Raw genomic sequence first — 12,025 nt, forward strand, 5'->3', positions numbered from 1 at the left:
AAGCAGAGTACGTGACAAACTCTCCACAAGATATTTCTGCAGAAGTAATGCGAAGAAAAGCTATTCTTCGGATATTGAGCATCTTTTTATGACTATATTCCAGTTCAAGCGGATTTCTTTTATGCTCGTTCGGTCTAAAAAGATTTGTTATTACGGTTTGTTGCAAAGAAAACAAAACGTAAACAATTCGGTTTCAAAAATACCAAAATAGAATTTGTGTTAACCAAAAATCACGTTTTTATGTTATAAAAATGATGAGTTATAACTTATTGTGTTATTAAAAGAAAAAAATTAGCAATTACGATGTCAAATATTGTGAAGAAAAAACTGGTAAAAAAACGTAAATGATTTTTGTTTTGTTTTAAATAAATAATCGTAGTTGAATTAGCTTGTTTATTGTAACATACAAATCCACTGGACCAAAACGTTAATTGCAAAATCACGGAAATTATTTTATTTGAACGGATTCCAAAAATAATGCTTGAAAGTTTGTGTAAATTATTGTTTAGTTTAATTATCCGCCGAAATAGAAAAGAAAACAAAAGGAAGAAAGGGAAATAACTCAAAACTCAAATAACTCAAATTGTTTTATAAGAAAAACCGATATTGATAAAAATAAATTAAATTAAATATGTTATCAATATAAATCAAATTGAAATAATAACTTGAAATAGAACAATTAAAACAATGTTCTCACTATAAACAATAACTAACACACCGCTTATTTAATAAATTGAGTTTCCTTAATGTAATATGCAAATGCCGTCATCTCTCAATTGTCTATTTTACGTGTCATACTATATACATGAATGAATGAAGCATTAAAGTAATGGAACTTTTGTATATATTAATCAAATTGTGAACAAACAAACAAATAAACAAACAAACAAGTCATAGACAGGAATATGAATTTGTATATATAGATAAGAGATTAGCTACATTCCAAAATGGTGCTTTTCATGCAAAACAGCTCCTTTAACATGCTATTATTTCGATAGATTTTTTTACATTCTACTTCGTTATGTAGAAACGATCGGTTATTATTATTATGTCAATACCGATTTTTAAAGAATTAGAACTTCTCTTGCCCAGAAACAAAACATGCATAACAATAAATTGACAAAAAAAACTGAATAATGCACAAAAGATGTGGAAATTTAGCAAATTCAGTCGAATATGGCTGCGTTCGAATGTCCTAACTGCCAGAAATTGGTGTCTTATATTGATAATTGTTTGTCTGTTTATATAAAAGTGTAATTATCATTTTATTAGTCCGTTATATAACATTATAATATAAGAAGTAATATATATATATGTATGATATTATTTATATATATATATATAATTATATATATATATATATATATATATATATATATATATAGCGTAATAGAAGATAAAATAAAAACTAGTTGCAATTTCCCTTCATTTTTTTTAAATTTTGTAATCATGTATTTTCTTTTCTTTGGTGGATTGATAATTTCTATTTCTTCTGATTAGATACGGGTAAAATAGATTCTTTGGTTGATATAATAATTAAATGAATGACTGTGCGCTATGAAACCGTTGCGATCAAGAATTTTTATTGTTAATGAAATTAAAAGAATAAATTATAAGATGCGATTTGGAATATATATATATATATATATATATATATATATATATATATATATGTATATTATAAGGTAAAATTAAAAGCCAAGAACAATGCGAGATTTTTTTAGAGAGTAAAATTAAATGAAAACAAAAGAAACAAATTTCTTTTTCTTTGTTGTTTGTTTTTTTTCTTTTTCACACAAATTTTAACTCTAAACAACAGTAATTTTTTTCTGTTGTATTCAATGGTGTTATAAATCTCAATATATTTCAGACCTGTTAGTCCTTTTTCAAGAGAAGACAGCGGAAGAGTGTTCAAAATTGGAAAAGCAGCTACAGAGTTTGCCACGTGATACCGTGAAATATAGAACAAAAAATGACGTTAGGAGAACGTTAAAATAAATATATATATATATATATATATATATATATATATATATATATATATATATATATATATATAAGAAATATATTTAGATTTATAACACCATTGAATACAACAGAAAAAAAAATTACTGTTGTTTAGAGTTAAAATTTGTGTGAAAAAGAAAAAACAAACAACAAAAAAAAGAAATTTATTTCTTTTATTTTCATTTAATTTTACTCTATATAAAAAAAATCTCTCATTGTTCTTGGCTTTTAATTTTACCTTATAATTTTCTTCAACAATGCTTCAAGCAAACTACAATCTCTCTCTCTCTCTCTCTCTCTCTATATATATATATATATATATATATATATATATATATATCGAGACCAAGTTCCACAAAGGACTTTTCAAATGGGTCAAAAGTTGTGTTCCTCCCATTTCAAATTTAATTCGACCCACCGGTTCTATTCGTCCCTGGTTGTATGATTTGCCTAAGACTCAGAAAAGTGAGGTACCGTTGAGACCTATATAATTAATGATGGGGGCTTCTCAACACAAGTAAGCGAAATGGTTAACAAGTATTTTAGAACCCGTTTTCGAACGTTATAATGTATTTTTCATTAAAGACTCTTCTACCTTTGTTTACTTTATGCAAAAGTGTACTCATTCTGACAAATTTATTTATGTTCTTATATATATATATATATATATATATATATATATATATATATATATATTACTAGCCTGAAAAGACGACATGTGAGACAATCAAGTAAAAAAATAAGCAAGATTTATCACAAAGCAGCAAAACTAAAGCATGCTTACCATGACACTATATATACAAATGTAAGCATATTTTATTGGCTTGAAAGTATAGGCTCTTTTTTTACCAATCGTCACAAAATTTTAACCGAATAATAGTATTAGAACCTTTAAAAATCTTGCAAATTGTTATGTAGTTTCGTCTAACAGAACCAAAGATATGAGCATTTCAATATGAAATTTGGATACGAGTATGGATGGATATATATATATAATATATACATACATATATATATATAAATATATATATATGTATATATATATAACTACTTAATTTACTCACGTAAAATTAATATACGAAAGTATAGATTTATGCGTAAACTTGAAGTATTTACTTCAAAAGTGCTCAATATGTAGGTAGAGCCAGTTAATAAGTTATAAAATGTATATGGCGATTAAGCTACACTGAATATTCCGTGTTTCATCCACTCTAGGATTCTTCAGGCTTATGCGCGAATCCTGTGGTTGTTTGTCGATTTTATATGCGCATCTTCTACTATCTAAATAGAGCACACACAAAGGAGCAGGTCAACCAGATGTCAACTAGGCCTTTGTCCGATAAATGCATGATCATTGGCTGATAAGAAGGGTGCGGTGGATACTAGACATCTGATTGGCTTACTAAAATTTCAATAGAAGATGCGCATATAAAAACGACAAACAACCACAGAATTCGCGCATAAGCCTGAAGAATCCTAGAGTGGATGAAACCCGGAATATTCAGTGTAGCTTAATCGCCATATACATTTTATAACTTACTATATATATATATATATATATATATATATATATATATATATATATATATATATATATATATATCCCAAACGGAAGGGAGAATAAAACTTGCTGCTATGGTTTCAATGACCTGCTGCTGCTATGGTTTCAATGACCTGAAATAACAGCAAGGGAAGACTTGATTCCAAGTATATCTCATATGTTATATCTCCTCTCTTTTGGAAATAGGGTTCGAATATGAATATATCCAATATAAAATAATGTATATATACTCTGAAATTTACTTCATATATGGAAACCAAAATGGAAGATATAATATATGAGAAATATTTGAAATCAAGTCTCTCCTTTGCTGTTTTTCAGATCATTTGAAACGAAAGTAGCAAGTTTTAGTCTCCGTTCTACCAGTGTTAGATATTATGGGGATCTATATATATATATGACTTTATGTAGAGAGGAGGTAAAAAATGTAAATTCACCGGGAATATATATATGTGTGTGTGTGTGTGTGTATATGTATATTATAATATATAATATTATATATAATATATATATATATATATATTTAATTCATTTATACAAACATTGAGGGCTACATATATGCGTACATGTTTCTATAATTACCCCTCTATTGGGGAGACTACGTCAGTAGGCCAAGAAAACTCAACTCGATATACAAACTTATTATACTATTATAAAATAATTGAGAATCCGCCAAATTGGTGTAGATAACTAGGTCAACGTTTCGAGTGGTCAGCAATTCTAAACGGCCACCCTGTAGGGAAAAATACGATATTTCCGATTTTTATACACGCATATTTCGAAAGTATACATACAAGTAAATACCAGCGTGGATTTTTTTTTTTACATAGGCATCACCACTTACCAAGGCATTGATGCCACTCGAGGATAAGGGTTAAATGTGTTCAGTAGAAATTGGGCAATATAGTAATCTTTCGTAATGGAAATTTGATGAATTTGTTAACTTATATGGAACGGCTCATCAAAAACTTGTTTACGTTAGACTTGAAGACAAGCATATTCTAATCAGCAGGAAAGCCGGAAAACGGAAGGCAATTCCATAGGCGTGCAGTTCTAAGAAAGAAGCTTTGCTCATGGAATCTACGTTTAGGTTTAGGTACAGATAAAGAGTGGGGGAAATTATTGATAGCATTAAGTATATTTACAGCATGTACATGCATACACATATACAGATGCATATACATAGTACACCGGAGAGTAGATACTTAATTTTTAGGTTATAAGAAAATAGAAATAAAGATTATCCCTACCGAAGTTGAGATGAGAATAAATAAAAACATGAGATAAATGGATGGATCAGAGGCATGGCCATTGATCATCCTCCCCACTCATTCTAACGTACTACGCTATATCAAATGAAATACTTTTCTGTGTCCTCCTCCCAAATCTACAATCAGATTCTATTTTTGTAGGTGATATAAGAAATGATTTTGTATCTTGTGTTGAGTTTTCGAGGGAAATTCTTGGCCTGAAGACGTAGTCTCCCCTAATGACGGGGGATTACAGAAACATGTATGCACATATGTAGCCATCAATGTTTGTATAAATAAATTAAATATACCTGCTCTGTTAACTAATTGAGCACTTTTTGGTAGGCAGATGTTGTTTCAGCGGATGTACTTCTAGGAAACTAAGCTATGCTGTCATAATATATATATATATATATATATATATATATATATATATATATATATATATATGTATATATATACTTCATTTACTCACATGAAATTAATATACGAAAGTATAAATTTATGCGTAAACTTTAAGTATTTACTTCAAAAGTGCTCAATACGTAGGTAGAGCTAGTTAGTAATTTATAAAATATATATGGCGATTTAAGTACATATATATATATATGCATAGTAAGTTCTGAAAATATATATGGCAATATATAATGCCATACATATTTTCATAACTTAATATCTAGCTCTACCTATGTATTGAGCACTGTAAATACTGTAATACTGAAAATTTACCCAGAAAGGTATATCTTAATATATTAATTTATGTGATTAAATTAAGTTACACACACACACACATATATATGCACGCACCCACACACACACACACACACACACATATATATATATATATATATATATATATATATATATATATATATATATATATATATATATATATATATATATATATATATATATGAGGGAGTAACGGGGCGAGAGAGGGAAGATTAGAATTAATTTTGCGCTAATCAACCCACCAGTAGTGAATGCCATCCTGAAAGAACGATACTAATTACAACTAGTTCATGATGTGGACTTTTAAGCGCCTTGTTGCTGCCTTTATCTCAGCTTTCCTCCGTATGCAAATCAACACGGCGCGACCGAATACAACAATCGGATCAGTTATGACATTTTCCTTATTTGATTTGGTTTATTTACCTCGCTTTGTGTGTGGCTTTTTATTACCATGATTTGCTGTCGCGCTTATCGCCCATGGATCTGGATCGTTTAAATATGTTTTTATTGTTTCTTTATCTCCACCGTCTATCTAAATTCGTCTCCTATAAAAATTTATATTATTATTATTATTATTATTATTATTATTATTATTATTATTATTATTAATAATAATAATAATAATAATAATAATAATACTGTTGTTGTTAATTTTAGTGTATTATTGATGTATCCTTCTTTATTGTTTGTATACCGGTTCCACTACAGCGATTGATTTTGGGAGCCATCTGCCCTGCTAGTCCTGACTAAAGATCAGCATCTCTGAGCTGAATTATTTAGCGTCTCAGTAATGAGAGTCAGCGAATTAGAAATAAAAGAAAAGAAATGTTAGGCTAAAGGTATAATTTCGATTGTTAAAGCGAAGGATACAATTAACAACAAACAACAAAAATTAAATATTAAAACATGCTACTACTCGAAAGCCAAGCAATCGATGCAAAATTATAACGATATTCGCTTGTATTAACTCCTGTTTTACTTTCTTTTAGCTTACGTTTTCGTTTATCATTCATTCCTTTCTGTAATCAAACACTAGATTTCTACTACGTCCGCACTCAAAGTAAAACAAAATAACATTATGTGACGTGCAGATGTTATTGACACTGCGTTTTCCAATTAATAAAAATGACTCTTGCTTGTTAAAATTATCCTTGCTTGTTGTTTTATGTCATTATCGGGCCAGTGTAAAATACCAGCTTCTAATGAAACCAATAACTGAGAACCCAATGTATAAGAACAGTATAGAGTCTAGTTTGCGAGAGAGAAAACTCTTGGCTAGTACGATGCTCTTTTTCGCTCCTTATCTTTCCCTACGTATTCAAGGAAAACAAATGGTTATTGCATTTCCACAATCAGACTTTCACGCGCTAAAGGGACGGTTAGAATCTTATAAAGAGCTCTCGATTGGAGTGTATTACATAGATGATCCATTATACATCCATTGAATACTACATTCTCATCTTTTTAAGTGATAAGAAATCCCCTACCTGTGCAAGAAACAAATATGTCCTAAATTGAGTACTGCTGCCACATCTGAATAGGAGTTCCTAAGAGTGTATTTCCTGCTTTGACAGGGTACAAAACCGTTTTCGAATTTTACTATACGAGGATCATTCCACTTCTCTACTTCCTCTATCTCACAGAGTAGACATTGGTAGTCTGGCTCGACCCTGTAGATACTTTTTATCGCATGTACTCGACTGAGCTTCTATCTAAGTTCTCCACTGTAAAATGTCTGTTACTCGTCTAGCTGCTACAACAGCAATCAACAACTTCGTCTAATCTTTATTTGTGGCAAAAAGTAAATGCAATTTCCTCAGCAAAGTCTGTCTACTAGAACTGTCTGTCTGTGGAACACAATAGCGCAGGGCTGCTGGACTATAGCATAATCGTTTTCAAATCTATTGTGAACAAGCACCTAGTAAATGATCAAGGCCAACCCATGTTCCATCATTCCTGACCATGTTGACTCATCTTCTACCTAACGCTAAACACTTGGCTTGAGTGGCCTCCAAACCTTTATAACATGTGAGTCGCAAAGTCTCTCTCTCTCTCTCTCTCTCTCTCTCTCTCTCTCTATATATATATATATATATATATATATATATATATATATATATATATATATATATATATATATATATGAGCCTTTTTTCCAAATTTCTGGTAGTGTTCACATATATGTTTTGTACATAAATTCATCCGATAAATATCGAAAATCGAAAAGTTGGATCTAAAGAATAGTCTTTCTGACTATATAGATATACTAGCAAAAGTACTCGTCGGTGACTGGGTTCAAAAACAGCCTACAGAAAATGGACTCTGATTTATTAAAGTATGATAGGTTATGAAAAGGAATGGTTGCAAATTTGGGTTCAATTTGCGGGTAATCAAAACCAAAGCAAAATATGATGAAAGTAAAAATAAAATAGATAACCCCCATAATTTATTTTACTATACCTGTTCACACTGAAAAACTAATCAAAATATTCTGTGGACCTATATTAATAAACCTTGTTAAACTTTGTGACATATTTCCATTCTAAGGAGGTCAGGCGTGAACGAACACCCCATAATTTTATTATACCATATTTCTTCAAACTGAAACATAATTATCAAAGTATACTTACGCAGATAGATATAAAAAAGTCTTTATTAAAGTGTATGCCTATTTCGATGCTATGGAGGCCAGACGCGAACGCAGACCCCACAATTTTATTATACCATCCCTATTTAAGTTAAAACATACTTATCAAAGTATTCTTATGTACATCTATATCAAAACACTTGTAAACGTGTTTTTTTTTAATTTTTAAATTTTTTTCCATACTTTTGGGAACAAGCGCGAACGCAGACCTCACAATTTTAATGAACCACCGTTCTGCCAGATCAAACATACCCATTCCTGTGTCTCGATACATCTTCTACCATTATATGTAATCCTGTGTCTCGATACATCTTCTACCATTATATGTAATCAGTTATTTAAAATAGTCAACCATATAGGAGCCTATTCGTGACCAGACACACACACACACATACACACAGAAATTCAGCTTTATATATATATATATATATATATATATATATATATATATATATATATATATATATATATATATATATACAGAAACATAAACTGACTAACAACGTCTGGATACATAAATATCCCCGGTACACAAATGAGCGTATTCACATTGAGAGGAATGGCACGTAAACATGCTTACCTTTAATACAAATGTTATATTCCACCATGTGGACATTCTACAAATACGATAATTTATAACTTTCTAACGAACATTTCACTCACTCCATTATTATGTTAAAAGCCTTTATTTCTATTCATGTTTTTTGTACTTTTTTTTTAAATTTTAATTCAGTCGGAAAGAATCTATCCATCTATCTATCTATACACAATTTTATTAAATATTTTTTCTTATCAATGAGTTCAATTTACGATAAGAAGCATGATTTAAAACGGCGCAAATTATTTCTTCGCTTGCATATTTTTAAACTAAATATTAACCAGAAGTGAAATTCCAGGGCATTCATCTTCAAGCACCAATATCAACTGACGTGATATTGTAAGCAAACGCAGACAGAATTTTATGGACGACATTATCATTATTATTTTTTAATTATTTTTCATTTTGTTACGAATTAGTCCACCGGCCAAATTATTCCTTAATATATAATAATCAATAGATGATTGATATTCTGATTGATAATAAATTGAAACAAAAACTTATATATATATATATATATATATATATATATATATATATATATATATTAATATATATATATCATTTATATTTATATCTATCTATCTCTCTCTCTATATATATATATATATATATATACATACATATATATATTATTTTTAAAATATAATTATCCACTGACAAGTGTTTCGTCGTCTACATCTCATCAGAGTGGCTGAATCTTCAGATGAGTCGTAGATGACGAAACACGTGTCAGTGGATACTTGTATTTTAAAAATAATATGCCCCTCCTCATTTAGGGGGTACCAAATTGGTCAAAGGGAAATTAGTCCCAACTCGCATTTAGGTAAAAATGCAATTTCGTATAAATAATTGAATTCGTACAAAGAGTACCACTAACAAAAAACAAATAAAAACAAATAAAAACATGTATATATATATATATATATATATATATATATATATATATATATATATATAATTTTAAAGTCCACGTATGCTTCGAGGAAAGGGATTTAGAGGTTATGAGGTATTTTGAAGCATGAAAAACGATATTACTTTTTGTATTTAATATTTTTATTGTTATTTTTTATATTTCAAACGGACCTCCGCTCTGGGTCACAAAAAAGTATCGAATATATATATATATATATATATATATATATATATATATATATAAATTTTTCTTTCATTTTTTTCTCAGAAATCCTGGTCCTTACATTTTATCTCTTATAAGATACAAATATATTTGCATATTCAATTATACACCTTGCTCGGGACCGTATAAACAATGAAAAAACAAAAGCAGATATTGAATATATGTTTTATTCTTAGGGGAGAGGAATCTTTCATCTCTATGTATTGTTTGTTTTATCTACCCTAGGACTGGTATTGTTCATGTTTTATCCCTAGCGTAGGTAATTTACAGCATGTATATGAAATTGTTTTACCTTAGGGAGAAGAGAACAGGTAATATACAACATAATGTGTCTATATTACATCCCTGGCAACGCCTAGAAACCAGCTAGAACATGTATTTCAGTCAATCTTTATTACATCCTGGGCTATGCCGGGAAACCAGCTAATCTCTATTTAGTGACTTGACCACCAAAATGCCTATATATATATATATAAGTGAACGTGTATGTGTGTGTCTGTGTGTGTACATTTCCCTACGCAATAACTCTGTCAATTTTTAGTCTACAAACTCGAAATTTGATATACAGGGTACGGATATGTGGGAAAATCGATCTGATTTGTTTTCGGTCAGAAATTTGAGTGAGTAAAGAAGCTGAGAACATAATTTTGCTCTCCTTGATTTACCATTTAAATTTGTTATAGTTGTACCTATCTTTTAAGCCTCCCGGTGTTACCAGACTTCAAGACTATAATTCATCTAGTCTGGTAGCGTATCCAGGTTACTGCTGTTACTTGAGATACCATTACTTGAATAGATAATCCTCGTAAAAGTCATATCTAGCATATTATTTGGGCTTTGAATACTATGGGTTTTATTAATTTTTAGTCAGGGTTTACTCGCAGAGTGAAGTAAACATATGCCAGATTCTCCTAACAAATCCCTATACACAAAGAACCGAAAACGGTTGTCATCATATTCGCTCCAGTAGGTATTCAAGTTCTCTTAAATAGGTAATAAACTTCTCTCCGGTGGGCATTCAATTTTCCTCCTACAGGCATACAAGTTGTTTCCAGTAGCAATCAAGTTCTGTCCAGTAGCTATTACATATTTTTTCAGTAGATATCCAAGTTCTCTCCAGTAACCATTCACGTTATTTCTAGTAAGCAATCAAGTTCCCTCCGTTAGGCAGTAGAAATATCTCCAGTAAATATTCAAGATCTCCTCAGGAACCTTTCACGTTCTCTCTAATAGAGATTCGAGTTCTTTCCTGTCGTCATTCCCGTTCTTATTGTAGGCTTTCATGTTCTCTCCGATAGGTATTCAACTTCTCTTCAGTAAACATTCAAGTTGTAATTTATCGCATGTTTGTACAACTTTGCTTAAAAAATCAATGGTAGGAGACTGAAAGTTTTCCCTCGTTAAATTGGACATTGTTTTTAGGAAGCGCGTTCCTCTCCGAATACTATCCTTAAGTTAGTAGCTTGTCATTTTGGATTTTCATCTTTTCCTTCTTCTGTACCTATCTGTTTATTTTGATTAATCCGTTTAACATTTTTAGCGATTATCATTCAGAGAGAGAGAGAGAGAGAAAGATATGTAAGAATATGTCAGGTAGTTGCAAAGGTTTTTGCTGGTTGGTAAAATATGACAAGCAAGCACTGTAATTTATTTCATAATTATTGTTTAATTTTTACATATTACCATGATAAATTCATAATTAGGGCTATGATTACAGCAGCTTCTTTTCTCTTGTTCTGATTCACACGTATATTTTGACTTTTCTGGTTATTGAATGGGTTTGATTATCTAGTTGTAATGGATTGCATCGCTAAATAGCCATATATATATTTAAGTGTATGAAGTCAACGACAGAAACAACAACAATTGGATTTCTGCATAAACATTTCGAAATCATGGATTCTGTAGCATCAAGACTCTTTGAACTCTCATTATTCACAAATTCTTGATTTTGTTGTAGTCAATAAAAATTAACTATTCATTATTAGCAATGAAAAAATATGTTTTAATCAACAAAAAAAAAATAAATAAAAACATCGTTTTGAGAATTGGAATTTAGGCTCAAATTCTTCTGATTTTGATACCAAAAAAT

The sequence above is a fragment of the Euprymna scolopes genome, chromosome 32 (assembly GCF_053919585.1).
Source record: "Euprymna scolopes isolate OS-2025 chromosome 32, ASM5391958v1, whole genome shotgun sequence".
NCBI classification, from domain to species: domain Eukaryota; kingdom Metazoa; phylum Mollusca; class Cephalopoda; order Sepiida; family Sepiolidae; genus Euprymna; species Euprymna scolopes.